This window comes from Myxocyprinus asiaticus, chromosome 15, assembly GCF_019703515.2.
Source record: "Myxocyprinus asiaticus isolate MX2 ecotype Aquarium Trade chromosome 15, UBuf_Myxa_2, whole genome shotgun sequence".
Lineage (NCBI taxonomy): Eukaryota > Metazoa > Chordata > Actinopteri > Cypriniformes > Catostomidae > Myxocyprinus > Myxocyprinus asiaticus.
Window position 1 is genome coordinate 11,434,668 of NC_059358.1, and position 25,133 is coordinate 11,459,800.

At 38.2% G+C, this 25,133-nt stretch overlaps 1 protein-coding gene and 1 long non-coding RNA gene across 4 annotated transcripts in view; one reads left to right on the forward strand and one right to left on the reverse strand.

The window, feature by feature from the left end:
* The window catches only part of LOC127453475 (RNA-binding motif, single-stranded-interacting protein 3-like), a 219,435-nt gene that overhangs the window by 23,726 nt on the left and 170,576 nt on the right, over positions 1-25,133 (forward strand). The window lies entirely within an intron of this gene.
* LOC127453501 (uncharacterized) overlaps positions 5,820-25,133 on the reverse strand; it is a 34,998-nt gene continuing 15,684 nt past the window's right edge. Inside the window, exons 3-4 of the long non-coding RNA XR_007899419.1 lie at positions 14,151-15,846; positions 5,820-10,639 (exon numbers count right to left, since the gene is read on the reverse strand). This is a non-coding gene — a long non-coding RNA (uncharacterized LOC127453501). The remainder of the gene's footprint in view (positions 10,640-14,150; positions 15,847-25,133) is intronic.

Here is a 25,133-nt window from a genome sequence, read left to right on the forward strand (position 1 = left end):
ATTCCATCACAACTGTCATTTTAATATATTGATGCGCTATTGTTTTATAATAATAGATTGTATATATTTTCTGTATAACCAAGTTACGTTACACTAATGAATGGGTCTTTTTGCATTATCTTGAACATTGTCTAGCATTCATTTCATGTGTTATTGTAGTTTAGCTAAAATTACACAGATCAATCCTTATGGCACCATATTTCACATGCTTTGCAGTTATGTAATCTTACCTGTCCAATAAGAAGGACGCCAATTCAGGATCGGTTTTGATCCCCAAAACCGAACGAAGGTTCCTCCAGGAATCAAATGCCCTGCCGATGTTCACTCTAGTTTTCACTCAACCACGATCACGTTCCCGCTTAGCCAGATGGGATTCAGTAGATCAATTTGTTGTTGTTGTTGTTGTTGTTGTTTGGCTTACTCAGATTTTGTGTAGGAGTCAGTGTTGTGCTGGGAGCTGTACGTTTGCTGGATTCCATCTCTAAGATAACGTTACCTAGTGTTGCAGACTGTCTGTTGACGCTGAAGAGAAGCAATTACTGAGTCAAGGCTCTCAGGAGCGTGCCTAAACGTCACATCCTTTGGATTTTCCCAGCAAAAGCGACCCGCTCCCTTCGCATGAAAATCAGTCTACAGGCTTTAATAGGCAACCTAGGAAGTCCGGGAAGGGCTCATTTTTTAAGTTGCGTTGCAAGCTGTTCACACACTGGCAAAAAAAGGCGAATATTACATGAAAATGTTTACATATTGCACCTGTCATTTAAATACATTTAACACCAATACATTTCTCAGGGACTCTTTATCTTGGTCAGGTCATAAACGGCTTAAGACTAAACTGATCGGCTCATATAGATTTGTGCTCAGCATCCCGATTTCATGTTGCTTGTAAACACCTTTAATGCAGCTCTGATTGGCTTGTCCAGTGTGTGCAAGTGTTCTGCCCATGAACCAGATTATTTCAAATCTCATGTAAACAAATTTTTCTGTATTGTCATTTATTTTTAATTTTTTTTTAATAAGCTGATTTTTTGTAGTTATCAGCATGTTGGTGTGCATGTAAATGCACTCACTGTAACATTTCAGAAAGATGCAGTGTCTATTTTGCCTTCTGTGAGCTTATTGCATAAACTTTAATGCAGAGAGGGGACTTTGCCTTCTCACTAGCTTGTGTGGGTACTGTTAGTTGGTGCACTAGAGCAGTCTACAGCTCTTATAGTGCAGTGTTCGACTAAACAACACTATCATGCTCAGTGCAAATCCTAATGGGCCTAGCGGAAAGAGGCCTGGCTCAAGCAGTTGTCTGCCGCCTGTCCCATAATTGGCACTTAGACAGTCGGAGAGGCACAGACAAAGCTGGGTTAGTACGTGCTGGCAATCGCCTGTGTATTCCACACGATTGTTATTATGCACAAATAATTAGATTTTTTTCTTTTTTCTCTCTGGTCCCCTCACTCCCACAATTTTCAATCAAGCGTTTAAAGCAGACAAGCCATGCTGACATTACGCCGAGTCTAAACCTTGATTATTAGTATGAATGACAAATATCAACACAAATATCTCAAGAGATAATTACATTGAGTGGGTGGACAAACAACACAAAATTAATACAGAACGAACATTGTCCAAAAAAACTAAATTCTATTAAGGCCCAGCTACAGTTTTTTTAGAATGTGAACTCTTGGACACATGACAGGTAATGCATGTGTGCATGCTGCAGCATAAATCGAGTTATCCTGAGTTATAGCAGCAAATTAGACTAGGACAGAAAGGTGGAAATACAGTTAATTGTTAGTATTCTGCAATCTAATAACAGCGCACATGATGCCTTGTAACATGACATCCTGTTCTCATTATTTTATGCATCCACTGTATATGTGTTCAAAGGGATAGTTAACCCAAAAATGAAAATTGGTGATCATTAACTCACCTTACATTACTTTTTGTAATATGACCAATATTACTTTCTGTCTTCTGTGGAACACAAAAGATGCTAGGCAGAATATTAGCCTCAGTCACCATTCACTTTCATAGCATCTTTTTTCCATACAATGAAAGTGAATGGTGACTGAGGCTAGCATTCTGCCTATGATCACATTTTGTGTTCTACGGAAGCAAAAAAAAGTCAATTTGGAACAATATGAGGGTGAGTAAATGATGGCCTAAATTACACTTTTTGGTAAACTATTCCTTTAATATGTGGACGCCAACTGGCCTGAGGGATCATCTTAGGTTGCTCACGTCCTATGCCTGGACCGCAGCAATGTCCTTTGAGTGCATCCTCTGACACAGCAGCACCCTTGTGGATCTCCCGTCAGCTCAACCGAGCAGCGGCCACACACCCACGCAACTCAACATGCAGTCGGAAAGTCACAGCGCACAGATGCATGGCGCAGGACACACAAAAACAAATCTAGTATTTTTATCATCAGGCTGGATTGTAATCAGTGTCAGAAATTAACTTGGAATTGACTTGGAATTATCTACCTTTGTAAGGGTATTTCTACCTAAACTTAATAAACAGTTCGGCCATTTATGTAAAATGCTTCTTGAATTGAATTGGAAAAAAAAAAAAAAAGAATTCTAATCTGAAAATATTCAGGCTGTTACTTATAAAACCAAATCAGCATCAAATACAAAATTAGCTGTAAATAGAGCTCGAAAGACTGGTTCCAGAAGAAAATATCCCATAATTTTTTTTTTTTTTTTTTCCATAGGGGAATTTATTATGAATGATAACTTATAAAACTTTAAAAACAGACCTAACGTGAGCTCCAAGGTAATTAATCGATGGTATATGCTTCTGCTAAAGCCATCAGCCCATGTTATTTCATGTTAATTGCTGAAAAGAAAAACAAATCCACCAATCAGAGAATTGCGGCTAACAAACCTCGACAAAAGAGCTCACTTTCTTGACACACTGCAAATGACGCAATCAAGTCTACCTACTCTCTCAAACTACTTGTAAATATCTTAATATTTTGCAGTAAGCCTACATGTAAAATGTATTGTTTTCATATTTATTATTAAGAACTTAAAATCAATAGCTTAATATTTTTTTTAGCGTTTTTAACGATTACTTCATGGGATTTGCAGTTTATTCCCCTCATTTAAGATGTTAAAAGAATGTTCCGGTTCAATACAAGTTAAGCTCAGTCGACAGCATTTGTGGGTTAATGTTGATTTCCACAAAAATACATTTGGACTGGTCCCTCCTTTTCTTAAAAAAAAAAAAAAAGAAGCAAAAATCTGGTTTACAGTGAGGCACTTACAATGGAAGTGAATGGAGACAATGAAAGTGAATATGGCCAGTTTTTGGAGGGTTTAAACAGAAATGTGAAGCTTATCATTTTATAAAAGCACTTGAATTAATTCTTTTGTTAAAACTTGTGTATTATTTAAGCTGTAAAGTTGTTTAAATGGTTATTTTTACAGTCGTTTTAGGGTTTCAGAGTTTGTTGACATTACATCAACATGGTAATGAAGTTGTAAAATTGTCTATAACTTTCCACAGAAAAGGTTTGTAAGAGGTTATATCACACTATGTCCTTTATGTCTTGTGGCTATACTTTTGAAACAGTGAGTATTGTAACATTCACAAATTGGCCACAGTCACTTTCATTGAAAGGACCTCACTGGAACCTCGATTTTTGCTTTTTATAAAGAAAAAAAAAAAATGTAACATTTATTTTTGTGGCAATCAACATTATGCCACAAATGCTGTCGATTGAGCTTAACTTGTATTGAACCCGGAACATTCCTTTAAGTACACAGTTTTTTCTTTTTGTCCAATTTTCAAATACTTCTTTGCTTTAAATCAATGCTTGTAGTGTGTTGATTAGCATACTGTAATGTACAAGATATCCTAACACAATAAACTCTACTAGAACACATTATAAATCATTTGGCAGACCCTCTGTTAGATTGTACAGCTCTATTGTTGAACATCTTGGTATATTCAGTCCCAGTAGATGTAATCACTTTGTTTTTGAGTTGTTGGGAGTGCTTTCTTCACATTCATTGTTTTTAGAACTAACTTTACATATATGAAATAACACTAAATATGTGATATAACAACATTCAACTTAAGATGGGTGACTGGGGGGATGGGGTAATACAGAAAAAATGTAATAGCTGCTATGTCATTTAGGCACTCAACTGATCAATACATACCCTGCTGGAAAATAATAATAATAAAAAAAATAAATCTAGCCTAAACTGGTTAGTTGGTCAGGCTGATGTTTAAGCTGGTTTCAGAAGGAGTTTTGGGCACTTTGCAACTTGCAGCCTAGGATGGTTAAGCCTTTTTTTATGTATCATAAATATATCAAGTGATAAACAGCTATAAATATATACAGAAATGGAAGAATTAACTGTTAGGCATTTCTTACCCCTATATTTTAAATATCTGGATATTTTTTGTCACTTTCTGTGACATTTTTTCTCTGTACCCTCTTAAATTTCTGAACCTGACTATAATGTACCCCTTTTTTAAAGCTTCTCTCAGTGTATGAAAACGATCTACATGCTTAGCGCATAACATTTCAAGGGGGAAAGTGGTCCTATACTGTCTAGCCTCTCTCACTCCCTTCAATACAAGACAAGAAAAAAAAGTTTAGCATTTCATGGTAATTTGATACAGCTTTTAAATCATTCCATGCGCAGAGTATGTCTTGATCATGATCAGCCCGGCGGCATCTGTGTTGTTTCCCTTCTTCCTTTGTTATCGATCAAATCAGGCTCCAGCGTTTAGTGAACTGATGAAGGACTAGGTATGACAATTGATTAATGGCTGCTTCAATGTCACTCGTATTCAGTGACCATTTGAGGGAATATAATACTCCTTCCACGGACTGGCTATCTCTCTCCATCTCAATGTCAGCATCGAGCTTAGCTGAGGTTTCTGTAACGCACAGAGAGGGTGACATTGAGGCATAGATCTGAGTCTTTTTTTATCATTTATTTATTTATGTGTTTATTTATTTATTTATTTAGGTTTGAATGAGTGTGGAAGTGCAAGGCTGTATGGGGGCCTCACCATAGAGATCGAATTTGGAGACCACACACACGCACTCTCACGCACACACTCTTTTGCTAATATGATGTGACAACATTTGATGATGTGTGACTAATGGAGTGCAGAGCTGATGACTCAATGTGGCGGGAGGCACAAGGACATGCAGCATGTAAGACTCTTTATCATCTGTGTGTGTGTGTGTGTGTGTGTGTTCTGGTGCAGTAGCTGCAGAGAGAAACCAAGAACAGCAGTGCACAATTTAGTTTGAGCAAATTCAATGATCAATGATCAATGATCATTTATCATTGCTTAAATATATGAAAACTATATAACATTAAATGTACTTGTAGTTTACATTTATTAAATATGTATGTATAAATAAAATATGTTAATGCATTACATATTTAAAAATGTATATATTTCAGATATTGTATTGATAACACTTTACAATAAGCTTGTACTCGTTAACAGTTAACATGCATTAGGTGTCATGAACTAACAATGAAATCAAAATACTGTTGTTCATTGTTTGTTCATGTTACTAGTTCATATTACATGAAGTAATTTTAATATATACACTCTTTAATGTAAAAATGTAGTAGTATATGTAGAAATTACCATTAACCAAAAGTAATAAATGCTTTTAAAGTATTGTTCATTGGTAGTTTAGGCTAACTATGCTTTACATTTAATGAGAACGTAGCTCATAGTAGAGTGTTACCATTATATATATATATTTATATCCAAAACAAATGTACTGTGCAGTAATGGTTCAGTGATAGCATCAGACAGTAATACCCTGGTACTTTCAACATATACTATGAAACTGTTTGATTACCATATTCATTTACCATGATATTTAAATGGTACTTTAAATTACTACAATGAATACCGTGGTATTATGATCATGGTAGTGTCCTTGTGTAGTATTACTATGATTTTTTCCATGATATATTTTTGTAATAATAGCAAAAATAAATAAATAAATAAAATTTAAAATACCATTGTAGCTCAAAAACATATTGCAGTCATGTTTTAAGATGTACACATTTCAAATGTATTAGAAATGTCCATCAACTGAATTGTCATCTTTAAATAATCTAAATTATTGTAAATTAAGCATAAATGTACCAAAGTGTTTCAGTTTATTTAAATGTACGTACATTTTAAAATAAAATAAAAAATCATACATCGATAAAAAATGTCAGTTTGATGAAAATTAGTCATGCAATTGAAATGCATAAATCTTAAAGGGTTAGTTCACTCAAAAATGAAAATTCTCTCATCATTTACTCACCCTCATACCATCCAAGATGTGTATGACTTTCTTTCATCTGCTTAACACAAACAAAGATTTTTTGAAGAATATTTCAGCTCTGTAGGTCCATACAATGCAAGTGAATGGGTGACACAATTTTGAAGCTCCAAAATTCACATAAGGGCAACAAAAAAGTACTCCAGACAACTCTGGTGGTTAAATCCATATTTCCAGAGGCAATATGATAGATGTGGGTGAGAAACAGATCAATATTTAAGTCACTTTTTACTATAAAATTTCCTGCCTGCTCTGTCACTCCACTTTCACATTCTCCTTCTTCTGTTTTTGGTTATTCACATTCTTTGTTCATATCGCCCCTACTGGGCAGGGAGGAGAATTTATGATAAAAAATGACTTAAAGGAATAGTTCACCAAAAAATGAAAATTTGCTGATAATTTACTCACCCTCAGGCCATCCAAGATGTATTTGAGTTTCTTTCTTCGTCAAAACAGAATTTAAGACTTTTAGGATTTCATTTCAGTCCTCCTCCTCTAAACAATGCAAGTGAATGTAAGGTCAAGAGTCATGTGGAGGAGTCAGGAAGCGTGTCATTGTTTACCTTTGTTTTTTTTTATTATTATTTGGAAATTATATTTAATTTTATTTTATATTGTTTTGAAATAGTTTTGGACTGTTTTGGTTTATGAACGGCACTTGGTCTGTGGTCTGTGCAAGTTTCTATTGTAAACAATGACGCGTTTCCTGACTCCTCCTCCACGTGACGTGTGACCTTACCAACGAGCTTACATCATCCCTCTCATGAGCGCATGTCACAGAGATGTACGGAAGCGAACATTTGTAGATAAAAAGTATATAGGTATTGTTTTTGTCTCAAAATAATCAATCGTTTGCATTCAGAAGAACTTTATTTGTCGACTGGAGTTGTGTGGATTATTTTGATGCACCCTAAATATGCATTTTGGACCGTCAAAAAATGGAATACATTCACTTGCATTGTTTAGAGGAGGAGGCCTGAAATGAAATCCTAAATGTCTTAAATTCTGTTTTGATGAAGAAAGAAACTCAGATACGTCTTGGATGGCCTCAGATACATCTTGGAGTAAATTATCAGCAAATTTTCATTTTTGGGTGAACTATTCCTTTAAAAAGTGTTCCGTTTCTCACCCACATCTAACATATTGTATCTAAACACATGGATTTAACCACAGGAGTCATAAGGATTACTTTTATGTTCCCTTTATGTGGATTTTGGAGCTTCAAAATGTTGGCACCCATTCACTTGCATTGTGAGGACCTACAGAGCTGAAATGTTCATCTAAAATTCTTAATTTGTGTTCTGCAGAAGAGAGAAAGTCATACACATGAGAGAATTTTCATTTTTGAAAATGTGAACTTAATGTGTACTTATTGCTTTATAATTAGACTTATTTTTATTTTTTTCAGTGTATATTTTTTGTGGTAGTTTGTTTTATGTATCATTGAGAGTCCCTTTGTCCCTCTGATACCTGTATTCTCTTAATGGAACAGTCATTAAATTTGAAAAGAACACTAATGTGTTTTCTAAACTAAAATTAAGATTGCTTATATTGCTAATATAATATCCAAGGAACTGGCAGAAAGAGAGTATTTGAGAGTTGGTCTAAAAATTACATTTTTAAAAATTAACTCACTTTCTTGATTAAACCAGTGTTTCAGCATATTTTGGGCCTTTGTATTTTAAACCCACTTCTAAATTTGTTTTGTTTGCTAAATGAATCACATCCAGTGTGAAAGCAGTTTTAGGGAGAATACCCTTTAGCTTGATATCTCACCATATGTACATCTCTGTCAGTGCTGAATAAAGTCATGATTTTCTCCATCAAATTACTATAACATAGATGTGACCCCTAAACCCACCCAGCTGTCGTGTGATGGCAATTAACAGTAGCTGTTTCTCAGACAGCTTTAAGGTAATGAAAAAAAAAAAAAAAAGATTTTGGAGAGAGGACTTCCTTTGAATGAATCTTGTCTGGAGTTCTTGGAAGCCCGGCTGCAGAAGCAAATCTCATGAAGGAATTTTAATGAGGCCACAGGAAGTGAGCTCTTCACCAGCTAAATGAATTGTGTATGACTCTTTACAAAAAAAAAAAAAAAAAAAAAAAAAAAAAAAGAGTCAGGCTTATTGACTTCTTCTGTTCTGATTTCCTCTCTCCTTAGGAGTCACTTGACTCATACCTGTATTCTTGTACTGGAAAAGCGTTTCAATTTTAAAGGAATAGTTTACCTCAAAACTGAAAAGACTGTCTCCATTTACTCATGTTGTTCCAAACCCATACTTTATTTATTCTATTTTTTATTTATTTATTTATGGGGTCCAAAACTTTTAAGCTCCAAAAAGGACACAAAGGTAGTGTAGCAATACCCGATTGGTTTAATCCGTGTCTTCTGAAGAAATATGATTGCTTTGGGGTGGGAAACAGACCAAAATGTATGTACTTATTGACTATAAATCATCAGCGGGCACAATTCAGTCTTTGTGAAGTCCTCCTCAAATGTGTTTTATAAAGGAAAATGGAGTGTAATTATATTGCTAAAATATTATCTTTTTGCATAAAGGTTCGGTCTATTAAACTAAAGTTTACTGCTTACTGCTTACTGACATTCTTCCAGACATTTGAAATAAAAAAAAAAAAGATTCTAATACTGATACAGCTCTAACCAGGGCCAATTTGACAAACAGGAAAAATCATGACCCAGTGGCTCAATGCTCCTGGAGAACAGAGACATTTCTAATTGATTGATAAGACCTCACTATGTCCTCCTCTTTGTTGCCGGGGCAACTGAGGTTGGCAGACTGTTACAGTCTGCACAACTCTCCGAGCGGTCTGGTCCGAAAGCGAACGGCATATTTGGATGTTAATTTGAGCAGGAAGATTGGGAGACGAGAGGCAAGAATGCTATCAGACTGTTTCTCATAACAATACAGGAGGAAGTCATTCTCGGATTAAAATGGACTGCTGCGGATTTGTGCACTTCCGTCTCCCATTCATATGCAAATGAGCACATTCTGATTGTTTCCTCCTATTTGAATGTACACCGCTTGCCCCTGAGAGACCAGGGATTTTGAGGGTCACAGAGGAAGGGGTATTAAAAACAGAGCCATCCTAATGCTGCTGCTAAATGTACGAATTAACTCAGAATTTGCCCTAAATTCGAGCTGCGTTTAATTTCATGTAAACTTTATTTGAAGTTTTTACCCCCTCTGAATAATGGACAATTAAAATCTGAGCACCTCAGCATTCACTGTTTCTAAATATGCCAACTTAAACCTTGACCTTTCCGTGGAAAGAGGCGGGGTGCCTATTGAATATATTAAAAAAATTAGCATGTATCTGCATAATAATGAGGTGGAGATGATTATCCATGCAAGTGATCTAACAATTCTGCCACAGATGTGAGCAGATTCTACACGGAATGAGGCAAGGATTGTCATATGTTGCGTGGGCGGATAAGTTTGATTTCAAACTGAGTGTGCACCTTTGCTCTCTGTGCTGTTGTAAGAGAGGCCATCATGGAAGATGTTGTTAGTACTGTCTGGACGAATGTTTGCATAACTCGTGCATGACATTAACGTGCGTGGGCCTGACATTAAGTCAAGTCATTTTTATTTGTATAGCGCTTTTCACAACACACATCGTTTCAAAGCAGCTTTACAGAAAATCATGCATTAACAGAAAATGAAACTGTAATATCTATAAAGTCTTAGAGTCATCGTTGTGTAGTTTGATTAAATATGATATAACCTCTCTGGTTAACCAGCATGAATATAATGCCAATATTAGTTAATTATGTGCAGTGCAGATCATGGTTTAAAATGAGTAAACTAAGTAAGTGTTAAGGGCCAGTGTTTATACAACGATTTTGTATGAACTATAAGATTAATGTCTAATGTCTTTGAAGTTCAGCCTGGATTAATGGCAGAAAATTGATGCATTGTCCTTTGTTAGTTGGCCGATGAAGGCTTTTGTTGGCAATTAATTGATAGTCTATGTATTCCATTTTAAGAGTGTAGTCCATCATTAGACCACGGTGATGCAGGCAGAGATCAGTGTGGTGCATCACAGTTCAACCAGCAGGTCATTTCGGTGAGGTCTATCCTAAGTCCAAGGTTCAGGCAGTGGCATATGAAGTATTGCATGCCTTATGATTTGAGTTGGCATCAGTTCATCCCCTGAAGTCCATCGTAATAGACTGAAGTGATGTCTGGCTAGCACCGGCTGCATTTAGTCATCATCACTCAGAGACACATAGCAGTGGAGTCTGACACCAAGCAGGAATGGGGGTGGATCTGGCCAGCTCAAGCAACCTCAGGATATGAATCCCGAGGTTGAGACAGGGAAACAAATAGAATAATATTAGCATAGATGCCATTCAATTTTTTGCAGAGTTATAGAGCATGATAAATGTTTCTGGTTCCGGAAAACCTAACTAAAGCAGCCTAATTGTAAGTTGATGGATAAATTAGGTGTATGCCTGGCTAAATAGATGAGTCTGTAGTCTAGACTTAAACTGAGTGAGTGTGTCTGCATCCCGAACAGTGTTAGGGAGACTGTTCCATAGTTTAGGAGCCAAATAGGAAAATGATCTACCTTCTTTTGTGGATTTTGATAGTCTAGGAACTATTATCAGGCCAGAATTTTGCGATCGTAATGAATGTGATGGAATATAGCCTGGTAGAAGGTCACTTAAGTACTGCGCAGCTAGACCATTCAAAGCTTTTTACGTAGTTAACAACATTTTTTAATTAATATGAAATTTAACAGGTAGCCAATGTAACGATTATAAAATGGGGCTAATATGATCATATTTCTTGGTTCTAGTCAGCACTCTGGCTGCTGCATTTTGAACCAATTGAAGTTTATTTATTGAACTTGCAGGACATCCTCCCAGTAATGCATTTAAATAATCTAGTCTTGAGGTCATGAACGGATTAATTAGTTTTTCGGCATCAGCAACACAGAGCATGTGTCATAACTTAGCAATATTTCTCAGGTGGAAGAATGCTGTTCTACAAACATTGGACATTTGATTTTCAAAGGACAGATTGGTATCAGATATAACACCTAAGTTCTTCACTGTAGAAGAAGATGCAACATTACATCCATCGAGAGTCAAATTATATTTTAGCAGCTTATTTTTAGAGGCTTTTGGTCCAATAATTAGTATCTCTGTTTTGTCGGAATTGAGTAGAAGGAAATTTATGGTCATCCAATCTTTGATTTCATTGATACACTCTGCTACTTTGGAGAACTGTGAAATTTCATCAGGTTTCGAAGAAATATAAAGTTGGGTATCGTTGACATAACAGTGGAAACTTATTCCACGATTTCTGATAATATCTCCCAGGGGAAGCATATATAAGGAGAAAAGCTGAGGCCCTAAAACTGATCCCTGTGGCACTCTATACTTAACTTTTGTTTGATTTGACAATTCCTAATTTAAACAGACAAAGTGGTAGCGGTCTGGTGAATAGGGCCTAAACCATGAAAATGCAAGTCCACAAATGCCAACATAATTCTCAGTCCTATTTAAGAGAATGTCGTGATCTATGGTATCGAAGGCAGGACTAAGATCTAAAAGCACTAGAAGAGAAATGCATCTACGATCAGATGATAAGAGCAAGTCATTTGTAACTCTGATAAGTGCAGTCTCTGTACTGTGATGGGGCCTAAATCCTGACTGAAATTGTTCATATATACTATTTCTCTGTAGAAATTAACATAGTTGGGAGGACACAACCTTTTCTAGTATTTTCAACATAAACGGGTGATTTGAAATTGGTCTATAATCAGCCAATTCTCCAGGATCAAGCTATGGCTTTTTAATAAGCAGTCTGATAACTGCCATTTTAAAGTTTCTTGGGACATGTCCTAAGGATAGCGAGTTAATAATATTAAGAAGAGGTTCTGAGATTACAGGGAATATCTCTTTTAAGAGCTTAGTTGGTATTGGATCTAACATTTATGTTGTGGCTTTTGATGTTTCGATAAGTTTTGTTAGCTCTTCATGAACATGACAGCGAAGGATTGAAGTTGCTCATAAGGAAAATTATGAGATACTGTTTTCTGTGGTACTGTGACAGATGATTACATAATTCCAATTTTATTTCTGATTATTTCAATGTTATCAATAAAGAAATTCATGAAGTAATTATTATTGTGCTGCGATAGAATATCTGGTTCAGTCGAGGCTTTATTCCTAACCAATTTAGCCACAGTACTGAATAAACACCTAGGTTTGTTGTGGTTATTTTTTATGAGTTTGCTAAAATATGCTGACCTGGCAGCTTTTAGTGCCTGTCTGTAGCTACAGACACTATCCATGCACCATGAAATACCTCTAGTTTTGTAATCTTCCACTTGTGCTCCATTTTCTGAGCTGCTCATTTGAGAGCATGAGTGTGATCATTGTACCATGGTGCGGGGCTTTTTTCTTTAATTTTCTTTAATCAAAGGGGGGCGACACTATCAAGAGTGCTAAAGAAGACTGTATTTATATTTTCTGGTATTACTTCAAGTTCTTCTAGACTTGTTGGTTTAATGAGTATATGAGATAAATATGGAAGATTATTAATGAAGCTATCTTTAGTGGTCAAAAGAATAGTTGAACAATAGCGTTGTGTAGATTGAATAACATCAGCTGATCGCAGCATACAAGAGACAAGGTAATGATCTGAGATGTCATCGCTCTACGACAGGATTTCTATAGTATCGATATCAACTCCATATGACAGAATTAAGTCTAGCATATGAATATGGCGATGAGTTGGTCCTGTCACATTTTGTCTGACTCCAAGAGAGTTTAGAATATCGATAAATGCTAATCCCAACGTGTCATTTTCATTATCTATGTGAATGTTGAAGTTACCAACAATTAAAGTTCTGTCCACAGTAACTACTAGATCTGATTTGCAAATTCACCAAGGAAATCAGAATACGGCCTGGGTGATCTATATACTGTAGCAAGGGCAAAAGACAACAGAGATTTTTTAATTGTATCTGACAGTGTCACATTAAGCATTATTAGTTCAAAAGATTTAAACTTATATCCTGTCCTTTGAGTAACACCAAAAACTTCACTGTAAATTGCAGCAACACCTCCTCCTCGACCCTTCAGGCGAGGCTCATGTTTATAACAATAACCTGGGGGAGCCAGTTTGTCTGCTTCCTGACCTGGGCCCCAGTTAGTCAAATACTATCACTATTAAGACTATGAGCCAAATTACTAGAGAGGAGAGCGGCACCTTCCCTGGATGGATGGAGTCCGTCTCTCTTTAGCAGGTCAGGTCTACCGTTAAAACTCTTCCAATTGTCTATGAATCCTATGCTATTCTCTGGACACCACTCAGATATACAGCTATTCAGTGACATTAATCTACTATAAACCTCGTCACCACGATGAGCAGGGAGGGGACCAGAGCATATTACAGTGTCTGACATATATTTGACATATATTTTTCATGGCCACAGTAAAATAACTCTTTCTCAGCATGTAGCTGTGATCAAATCGTTAAATTGACGTTGCTTTACAAGCAGACCAGAATCAACTCACAAGAATGTACACAAAAGCTTTATTTAGCTAAATCAAGAACACATAACTAATCTAAACAAACACATACACACAAATCACGCATACATGGGAAATGGAAAAGTGAAAGTGAATGAAACCGGAACAGAACAGGGGAATGAAGCTATGAAAAGAGTCATTTAACCATCTGAAAGAACCATCAGTTTCTTACTTCAAAGCACCTTTGTTAACAAAGGGGTTCACAGCTTATACTAAACCTCTGTTTAGTTAGTTAATTGTACAATACTTACAATGCCTTGGCTGTTGATAGAGTGCTCGGATGAAGTCTCAGGAGAAAGTCTTGATGGTTCCTTGAGTCGATGGTGTTGAAGTTGCAATCAGTTTCTTCCGTGTTGAATGAAGAAATTATGATGAACTTGTGGTGTTAGTTTGACTCTGTTATGGTTGAGGAATTTACACATGGCTTGATGTGTTGAGGCCTGTCGGATCGCGACCTCGCGGTCGGACCGGGTGAAGAAGGGACAGAGAGTGAGAGAAGAAGAGAAGGAAGAGAGAGGGAAGTCACTCTGACAGTGCCCTTTAACTCCAGAGGGAGGTCACTCCTCTCGAGTTTGGTTTGGCCAATGAGAAAGGTGCAATTTTCCAGCGGGAAACGTTCCTTTGTTTGGAAGCTGACTCATTTGCATGATTGGAGTAAGCTAGCAGTTTGTGCCCCTTTACGCTCTGATTAATATAACAAGCATACAATGCATGCTATAAGGTGGTGAGATACACCAATGTGCAGAGTGTCACACAATGATTAATTTGATAGGAAGCATGATACCAATAATTTTAAATTATCTAGTGGTTCTGTCATAAAGCATGCATAAAACAGTATACAGTACAAAAGACACTATACAAGACAGTAATAATCATAACACAATGTCCTGGGGATATGCATGTTCATTTATAGAACTGTTTGTCTATAAATTAATGAAGAAAAGTCTGTTTTATGGGCTTTATGTGTCTTTCCAATGGGGGAATGGAGTGAGTTTACTTTCTCCACATTCCTCTGCTTTTGCATGTGGCTACCTTCCCCCACCTGGAATGTCTCTGAAGTCCACTAGTTGCTGGACCTATGTCAGCAAAGGGGGAGCAAAAGCTGATAATGTTCAGTGGGAGAGCAGACATCTTGGAGTCTGCTTGGGCCTACTTGGATGGTCTTGAGACATCTGTTGGATTATTCATTAAATAATGAATAATTGTGTGTCTGATTGGTCCAGATGCTACAACACACCTTTTTAACATTATCTCTAGTGATCTCTGACTGGCGAATCCGGACATCATTAGTGCCGACATAAATAACAATTTTAGGAAAATCTAAGTTTAGCATTAGCCAGCACTTGTAAATTTGATCTGATGTCAGATGCTTTGGCACCAGAAATGCATTTAACAATAGTGGCTGGAGTCTCTATTTCCACGTTCCTTAAAATAGAATCACATATGACCAAGGCTCTTTCAAAATGATTCTCAGTGGATGCATCACTGGGGACCCTAACAGGAACGGGAGAGTGGTGTTGCTTTGCTGAGCGAGTATGCTGCCAAGATGTCACCCAAATCTACAGCCGGAACCAAAGTGTGTGTGTTGCTCGCTGTATTGCCCGCATCCGAAACAGTATCTACCGGCATCTCTTTCTCACTGACCTCCACTAGCATTCGGATGCATGTCTCTAACTTATTAACCTTCTCCGTCAGCCTGACAAATTCCTTACATTTATCACATGTAAACCCTCAGTGCTGACAGAAGAAGCTATAGTAAACATGCGGCATGCAATGCAGGAAGCAATAATATGAGCGGATGTCATGACTTACCGCAATTGTTTGTTGTTGTTGTTGTGGTTGTTCTTGAGCAGCGAGGATTTGAGATCGATGTGAATCCCTCACACAATTGTTTGGTGTTGTTGTGTTAGTTCCTGATCAGTAGATGTTTGAGATTGATGCAATAATCTGTGCAAAACACAGAGGAGAAAATGAATGCACGCAGTAGAAATGAGAGATGTAGACAAGCGGAAAAAGAAAGAAAATGGGTGGGCGCGGTAATATAAATGCAGTTGAAACATTAGAAAAGTGGGAAAAAAAATTAAGCACGCTGTAAAATGTCAAAGCATAAAATGATGAGCGTAGATGAATAAGCAATGCTAAGTAGGCTAGCAAGCTACAAACAAACACGCTGCAGCTGGATTGTGGTTGGGCGTCCGGAGCAGCGTGTTTCTTCTAAATGAAAGCCAGCTTATTTGTCCTCACATTTCAGCCAATAGAGAGAATTTCGAGGGGACGAACCTGCGCTTAGGTACCTGTTTCATCTGTGTGTGGTCTGTTTCACTTTGTAGTTTCTCACAGGGTCAAAGACATGAAAGACTTGGGTAAGAAAGGCTCTCGGAGGGGAGTGAACTTTATCAAGACTTTTACTGTCGACACCTGGACTGTGTTTGGTCTGTTTTCCCAGGTTCACATGTTTTTTATTTGGTACATATGAGTAGTGGCCTGTTTAATTGAAATGATGAGGCAAAGTCCCCTTTCTGGGTTTGGGATGATTTAGTCCAATGTGAAATTGATGTCCCAGTTCCATTCGAAACTCAACATTCAAACAATACTTTGATATTTTTGTATTTTACTTTCCAGTAAAGAATAGTTCACCCAAAAAAATGAAAATTCTTGATGAACATGTTGTTCCAAACCTTTATTACTTTTGTTCTTCTGTGGAAAAGGGAGATGTGAGGCAGAATGTTAGGGATTGATAGTCTCAATCACTTTTCACTTTTATTGTATGAATAAAAAGATGCAATGTAAGTAAATAGTGACTGAGGCCTAACATCTCTCTTTGGGTTCTAAGGAAGAAAGAAAGTCATACAATTTGAAACAGCATGAGGGTGTGTAAACAATGAGAAATATACAGTAACAGATATGTGTCATAAATTCATCTTATGTGACCACTTGTGTTCGGATTTCAAGGGGAGGGTCTCTGATTTCATGACGACATACATCAATCACTTTGTCAATGTGTTACTGCTTGATTATAAACAGCAAAAAATTCCTGAAAGACCAAGAAAGTGCTAAATAAATGGCATGCTGTTTCTCTCAGATGCATTTGAAATCTGAGTACAAACACAACATTTCAAGCAGAATTATCAGTTGTTTTAGTGGAGTACCTGTATTAACGCATTAGCATTTACATCTGAAATGTGATGCGGTCACATACGTTTTTGATTACCTCCGTATGTGGTTTCAGTTCTTTTCAGTTAATTAGTTGAAACAATTCACAAATTGGTCTAAATGATCCGTTAGCAAATCGGTCTGAATCAAAATGGTTTTTAAAAATCTGTATCCAGAAGTCACAAACACTTGGAAATTCATGGAAATTCATTGTTCAAAAAGGGTGGGAACCCTGGTGTAATGACAGTCACATGCCATGCACCTTTAATTTGTTTGACCAAAATGAATACTCGCTAAAACTGCTTGCTCAAAGATTTTTGTTCTTTTCGGATGTAACGGAAAGTGGTGTTGTTCACACTGTAAATAGTCGTTCCATTTCCACCAGTTTGACCCATTCAGACTGATTAGCAGACTGGTTGTGAACATGATAGGTGGGCATTATCCCATTCGCAGCCAGTTATCATCCAATTATAGAGCTAAAGAGGCACTGCTTCCCGCCATATTTATTATTACTTTTTCACATTTACGCCACTCTTTAGGACCTTAGTTTTAACACAGTAAGTTTTGGTGTCATATTTCTTAATATATAGTTTTTTGGTTTATTTTTGAACTCTCAAATATTTTCTTATCCAAATGTTTTTGCGTTCCCTGCCTCCTCTGGGAGCCATGCTAAATCACCTGCTTAGCTGGTGATTTGTCATGACGGTTTGGTGCTGGTCTTGCTGGTGGACCAGCATCACCTTTTTTGCAAAGCTGGTTGACCAAGGAAGTCTGATGGGAAACCATCACATCAATATCCATAACACATATGCTTGTCTTTTCAGCACAGAAATGCTGATATGGCTGACAACTATATTATTGACATGTTCACCTTCAAGTGTCCTTTGTTTCAGCAACAAGCCAATGGCAGATTCAATGTCATGCATGCAATTCTGACAAAGAAAAACCCATTATCATTTCATCAGTAATCCTCTCATAATGATCTCCTTCCATGTCTCCTGCACAAAAGAAAGCCCAGTTATAGATGTTGGGCCACCTTTTATTTCATAAGTCATTCTGCAATTCAAAGAGACTCTAATGCAACATACTATCGAATAGCAGCTTTAATGGCATGAAGCACTCAATGCCCACATGCACAGAGGGCGTGAACCTCTCTCTCTCTCTCTCTCTCTCTCTCTCTCTCTCTCTCTCTCTCTCTCTCTCTTCAAGAAATATCCCTTCGCTGCAATAACCCTAACATATAGATCTTCTTGAGAGCCTAATGGGCTAATGCATGTGGTAATACTGTACATTTCTGGGTCAGATAGAGACATGTTTTTATGTACACTGGGGGTGTGTGTGTGTGTGTGTGTGTGCAGAGAGCACAGTGTAATCTTTGGGGCTTCCTCTGGCCTGTGCTGTCTGGATGCAGTGGCTCTCAAACCCTTTCCCTAAATAGCCGGCATTCTTTCCCTTGTCCCAAGGGGCCCCAGGGGTAGAGTTGAGGGAAGGAGAGCAATGCTCGCTGTGTCCTGCTCTGGACCCTGCAACGACAGGGTTACGGCTTGTGCTATCAATCACTACCATCAGGAGCAAGGCCGAGAACACTTGCATGTGCGTGTGTTGGGAATACACTCTGCAGGAGAAACCAAATTGTTATGGAACTGTTTTTAACTTTGAGACTTTTTCCTCCACAATTGTGGGAAAAAAATGGTGGCAAAATACATATGGTGAATCACATGCGGCAATGCAGTATATGGGGTATATGCAGTATAATGTTTCATATGTATCCTCATGAACAAACACTGTGCACACACATACACTTTCATAGCCAAGGCATAATCGCACTTGGTGGTGACAAGGATTAAACTATAATGTTATTGATAATATATAAGCTTTCCTGCACATTTGGAAATGAATGGAAATGAAAACACATATGGCATCTCACATGCAGCAATGCAGCATATGGGATGTGTTCCATTGCCATGATATGGGGAGAATATTTTGTAACATAATTGAGCACACATATGTACACGTTTGTAGCCTAAGCATATTCACACTTGGTGGAGACAGAGGTTAAACTATAATGTTAAAGAAAGTGCATAAGTTTTCCTGCACAATTGGGAAAAGTGATTGAAAAAATGATAACAAAACACATGGCAAATCACATATGAGGCAATGCAGCATACTGTATTTGGTGTGGCGTGTTCAGTTGCAATAATATGAGAATAATATTTTATATATATTCACAAGAACTTTTCTGCAGCCTAAGCATAATTATAGTTGGTGGAGATAGGGGTTCAACTAAATTGTTATGGAAAATATAGTTTTCCTGCACAATTTGGGGGGAAAATGTTATGTCAATACATGTATGGCATAACAAATACAGTAATTTAGCATATGTGCTCTACAAAAAAATCCTTTTCTTCAGTAATTTTGTCTTGTCTTCTAGTAAAAATATCTAAATATCCTGAAAACAAGATAAATTCACTTGATAAGCAAAATTGTGTAAGGCTTTTTTCAGAAAATATATGTTAAATTAATTTTTATTTTTATTTCAACATTGATAAATTGTTTTGTTTTTTCTTGTTTTAAAGGAATGTTCCAGCTTCCATACAAGTTAAGCTCACTCGAGAGCATTTGTGGCATAATGATGATTACCACAAAAATAAATTTCGACTCATCCCTCCTTTTCTTAAAAAAAGGCAAAAATCGAGGTGACAGTGAGGCACTTTTAATGGAAGTGAATGGGGGACAATAAAAGTTAATGTGGCCAGTTTTTGGAGGGATTAAACAGAAATGTGAAGCTTATAATTTTATAAATGCACTTGCATTAATTCTTCTGTTAAAACTTGTGTATTATTTGAGCTGTAAAGTTGTTTAGATCATAATTTTTACAGTCATTTTTGGGTTTGTTGACATTACATCGTCATGGTAACAAAGTTGTAAAACTGGCTATAACTTTACACAGAAAAGGTAAGTAAGTGATTTTATCACACTAAAATCATGTTTGCACGCATATCCTTTATGTCTTGTGGCTATACTTTTGAAACAGTGAGTATTTTAATGTTCAAAAATTGGCCCCATTCACTTCCATTGTAAGTGCCTCATTGTAACTCAGATTTTTGCTTTTGTTAAAGAAAAGTCGACAAGTCGAAATTAATATTTGTGGTAATCAACATTATGCCACAAATGCTGTCGATTGAGCTTAACTTGTACTGAACCCAGAACATTCCTTTAAGCATAAACCTCACAAAATTATGTTAGACAAGAAAAAAATGCCAATAGGGTAAGAAAGGTAAACTACTTAAAGATATTCTCTGAAAACAAATCTTACAGCATGTCCAAATTTGCATACTTCCAACATGTAGTCAGTTGAGTTGTACTGCCGAATACTCATAATGCAGTAGGCGAGAAATACTAGGATGACCTACTGCAACCGGCAAGATTCTGAAGTGCACATCCACTGAACACTTTACTATCTCATAGTGCCATGGGTGTTCAGGAGACGTCAGAAATAAATGCTCTTTTCCACTGTAAGTGCTATATATACACCAAGAAATTTACATGTGGTTAAGTTGCTCTTGTTTGACAAAACCACAGTAGATAAACCACAGTTATTTATGCGGTTTTGTTAAGTTATATATTAGGGTCACGGGACAATGCCCATGTTCCTGTTCGACATATGTCTGGGAATCTTTTCATACTACTTACCTGCATATCTAAATAACATACTTTATTAAAGGCCAAGAAGTACATTCTTCATCTAATGCTGTAATACTTTGACAGTATGCAAATTCAGATGCAGCTATAAAATCTCATGCAGTTTTGCTTCTCAGATACATTCATCTGAATGTTTTAGAATGTTTTTGAAGACACTTTTTTTTGAATACCTAAATAGTGATTAATTAAGAGACTTTTTGCATTGTACCGCTGTTTTCCACTGATATAATACAGGTAGAATATTTCATATGCAAGCGTATATACTGCACACTCACACACATGTACATTTCCACAGCTAAGCACAATCACAGTTGGCGGAGGCAGGGGTTAACTCCACATACTTAACAGGCAGCACAAAAAAGCTGACCTGATAGAGGTCAGTCTCTCTCTCCGAAGAACAGTGGAGGAGAAATAATGAGAGAGAGCAAGGCAGACAGACAGACAGAGGGAGGGAGCAGGGGCGGCCATTCGAAACCCATTTTCGAGGGCTCTCCAGGAAGTACTAATTGTTTGGTGATTGGAGTACTCTTTAGGGAAATTAAGGCTATCTGGGCGTGCAGAGTGGAGATAATGTGTGTGCTCATCACTCACCCTTTAATAAAGAGCAGAGCCCGGCTGCGCAATGACCAACCCTGGGATACGAAGGGTGAGAGGGAGGGTGGAGTGGATTTATCCATAGTAGAGGAGGGGGGCGGAGGGGAGGAGGAGACACCAGGCTGCGGAAGAAGGGGGGGGGGTGGATGGACAGACTACAGTCATTAGATTGATGGAAGAAAGGAACAAGAGAGGGAAAGAGAAGGAGATGCGCAATAAAAGGGAGAAATTGCTTAATTAGCAGATAAGTAACTTTTGTCAACATCTCTGAAAGGCGAAATCAATAATAACTAAAAGGGCCATGTAGGGAAAAAAAACAACATTTTTGGCACTTTTATTGAAAGCTGTTGAAAATAGATGTCAGGAGATAGTGGGGAAGAGGCGAATGACGCAAGCCAGACTCATTCTCGTGTAGTCTGCATGAGCACAACTGCTTGCAACTATGTAGTGCTTGGAGATACAGTATATCAAATATTTACAATTAGTGCAGCGCAATTATGACAAAAATCATAATTGTTGATTATCCCCATTGATATTGTAATTGCAATTTATATAGATTAATACAATTTAAAATTCAGTTTAATGCTAAAATTAGCTCATTTTTGAGCCAAGTTAATTTACTATTAGATCTAATTGTGTGATATATCTGCATTATATCGGCCTATCGACCACCCTGCTCACTGGATATCAGCATTGGCCATTGAAAAACCCATATCGTGAACAAATCAATCTTTTAAACCGGTTCTTTTTAGTGAACGAGTTGAACCAGTACACCAAATCGGACTGAATCGTTTGAAACAGTTCGCATCTCGAGTCAACACTGATCCACAAGTTACGCCATCTTAACCTGTCTCTCAGACGTGCCTGACACTTTGACTCGAAATGAGCTGATAACCGGGAGTAAAATGATTCTAGAGCTGCTGATATCTGCTTTTCCTAACTTTTCTTTGCATTGAACTGCTCCAACTAGTTCACAAATCAGACTGAACACTCCAGTCGCAACAGTTCTCGAGTCAACAGTATGAGTCGCTCGCAACAGTTCTCGAATCAACAGTACACTGTAGACAACAGTAGACAATCTTTCGGAGGTGTCCGACATACTGAGAACTGATGAGCTGCTGATACTGAGAATGCATGTGCCGTGTCATTAAGGGGGGCGAAATGTATGTTTCTGGTGTATTTTGTTGAAAAGTAGAAAGTAAAACAAATAAAACATACTGGAAATATGTTTATAAAATGATTGTATTACCGTTTTATCAATGTATAAAGATGATCTGGTCACAAAAGTTCTCAAATTAAACAGTACACTGATCCAGGGACAGCAGCTCTCGAGTCAACAGTACACTGATCCGGGGACAGGAGCTCTCGAGTCAACAGTACATAGATTCGCTTGCAGCAGTTCTCGAGTCAACAGTACACTGATCCAGGGACCGTGGCTCTTCAGTCAAAAGTACATTGAATCACTCGCAGCAGTTCTCGAGTCAGTAGTGCACTGACCGGGGATAGCAGCTCTCACGTCAGCAGTGCATTGAGTCACTCGCAGCAGTTCTCGAGTGAACAGTACACTGATCCGGGGACAGCAGCACACAGGTCAACAGTGCATAGATTCGCTCACAGCAGTTCTCGAGTCAACAGTACACTGATCTGGGGACAGCAGCTCTCGAGTCAACAGTACAATGAGTTGCTCGCAGAAGTTCTCAAGTCAATAGGACACTGATCCAGGGACAGCAGCTCTCATGTCAACAGTACATTGAGTCACTCGCAGCAGTTCTCGAGTGAACAGTACACTGATCCAGGGACAGCAGCTCTCGGGTCAACAGTGCATAGATTTGCTCGCAGCAGTTCTCGAGTGAACAGTACACTGATCCGGGGACAGCAGCTCTCGAGTCAACAGTACAATGAGTTGCTCGCAGAAGTTCTCGAGTCAATAGGACACTGATCTGGGGACAGCAGCTCTCGTGTCAACAGTACATTGAGTCACTCGCAGCAGTTCTCGAGTGAACAGTACACTGATCCAGGGACAGCAGCTCTCGGGTCAACAGTGCATAGATTCGCTCACAGCAGTTCTCGAGTCAACAGTACACTGATCTGGGGACAGCAGCTCTCGAGTCAACAGTACAATGAGTTGCTCGCAGAAGTTCTCAAGTCAATAGGACACTGATCCAGGGACAGCAGCTCTCATGTCAACAGTACATTGAGTCACTCGCAGCAGTTCTCGAGTGAACAGTACACTGATCCAGGGACAGCAGCTCTCGGGTCAACAGTGCATAGATTTGCTCGCAGCAGTTCTCGAGTGAACAGTACACTGATCCGGGGACAGCAGCTCTCGAGTCAACAGTACAATGAGTTGCTCGCAGCAGTTCTCGAGTCAATAGGACACTGATCTGGGGACAGCAGCTCTCGTGTCAACAGTACATTGAGTCACTCGCAGCAGTTCTCGAGTGAACAGTACACTGATCCAGGGACAGCAGCTCTCGGGTCAACAGTGCATAGATTTGCTCGCAGCAGTTCTCGAGTGAACAGTACACTGATCCGGGGACAGCAGCTCTTGAGTCAACAGTACACTGATCCGGGGACAGCAGCTCTCGAGTCAACAGTACAATGAGTCGCTCGCGGCAGATCTCCAGTTATTAGGACACTGATCCGGGGACAGCAGCTCTCGTGTCAACAGTACATTGAGTCATTCGCAGCAGTTCTCGACTGAACTGTACACTGATCTGGGTACAGCAGCACTAAAGTCAACAGTACATTGAGTCGTTCGCAGCAGTTCTCGAGTCAACAGCACACTGATCCGTTCACAGCAGCACTTGAGTCAACAGTACATTAAGTCGATCACAGCAGTTCGCAAGACACCAGTACACTGAACTGAGAATCGCCTCTTTCGGACATAACACTGAAAACTGCTGATGAGTGAGCTGCTGATGAGCATGCGTGAACCGAGGACTTGAATGAGGGGTGAAACGTTTCAATCGAGATATGTAAATGTATTTTAATATTGAGTAATGTGCATGCTGACTATATATGAAGTTGTTATGAGCTGGATCATGGTTTCTGTAAAAAAAGGATTAGTTGATTAGTATTATTTTAATCACTTTATATGCTTTAGACATAGAACATCAGCGTTTGTATATCAGTGTCAGTATTGGGTGCTTTCGGTTTCAAAAACTTGGATGTATTGTAAGATCACTGAATGAAACACTGATGACAATAAACACCCTTATTATAACTTAATTGAATAAAATTTAATAAACAGCATGTGTTTGGCTTTATTGAAAGTGTTTGAATTCTACGATGCCGGAGTAGTAGCATTATGTAAAGTCACGTCATTACTCGATGATGTAAAAGAACTGGTGAATCGTTTTTTTTAAAACCGGTTCATTGAAACGAACCATCCGAAAGAACCGGTTTGCAGAAAAGAATCGGACTTCCCATCACTAGTGTTAATGTGTTACAAACAACATGTGTGTAACATAATAGCACACATATCATCAGGCAATTTGTCTCCTTGTGCCTCATCGGCCAAGTTAAGTGCCTCAGCTAAAGTGGCATGTAGTACTAAATGGGATTTTTTAGTGTGTGTGTGAGAGTCCTGTTTGAGTCCGTTGTACAGGCAACATCCTCTCTCCCCTTTCCCTGTAATCTGACGATGGAGTGAACGCCTTTGACGTTTCAAAGGCTTCCCCCATCATGACTTCTGACACACTACACACCACGACGCGCTATCTCCGTGCCCCTGACAGCTGCACAAATTGGCTGAAAGAGGTGTCTGCAGCGAGCACTTTGAT